Genomic DNA, 715 nt, shown 5'->3' with positions numbered 1-715 from the left:
GCCAGGCCCTGGGGTTAAGGTTATTGGGGCGGGGGGAGTGCTGGAGACTCGCAGAAATCCCCTGGAGACGGCTTACGAGAGACACAAGAGCCCCCTGCGAAGGGCTTTACGGATTCCCGAGCTCCCTCCTGCTTCCTCCTCTTACGCCTGCCAGTTCAGTGGCAGCAACCGGGAGGAAAAGGTTTGCCGTGAGATATTTGGAAGGAAATCCACTTTGGTACTGCCACAGCCTCCCAGGCGAGGCAGCCAGACAGACAGGAGGCCGGCAGAGAGCAAAGGAAACCTGCGAGAACTTTTTTATCACAAGAAACGTAGAGACTGAAGTTGTAAACAACCCTCCATCCCCCATAAGGCTTGTTCCCACGCAAGCAAACGCGTGACAATGAAACCGCACAGCTCTGCCCCACCGACGGAGCAACCGCCATCCTCTACAGGGATCGCCGGTGCAGGTGTTCCCATTTCTGTCTTTGCAGGAACCTAGCCAGGTTCCCGTAAGGCTTTTGTACCACGTTGCAGAAGTTTGTGGCTTATTTTTAACTCGAAAACTTCAAGGGCGCTCACATGTACTTTCCTACCCGTCACGTGACGGCCCGTGCAGGATATGTGCACAGACAGGTCTGGTGCGCAGACAACGGCGGGTTTACACGTGGCCGCCAGCACCAAAATGCTGTGCCCTGGGACCAGGGAAAAAATGCACCCATGCACCTGAGCCCAA

Source organism: Haliaeetus leucocephalus, unplaced genomic scaffold, assembly GCF_000737465.1.
Source record: "Haliaeetus leucocephalus isolate CR32 unplaced genomic scaffold, Haliaeetus_leucocephalus-4.0 Scaffold656, whole genome shotgun sequence".
Classification (NCBI taxonomy): domain Eukaryota; kingdom Metazoa; phylum Chordata; class Aves; order Accipitriformes; family Accipitridae; genus Haliaeetus; species Haliaeetus leucocephalus.
The sequence above is the reverse complement of the archived record's forward strand: the minus strand, read 5'-3'. Positions refer to the sequence as shown.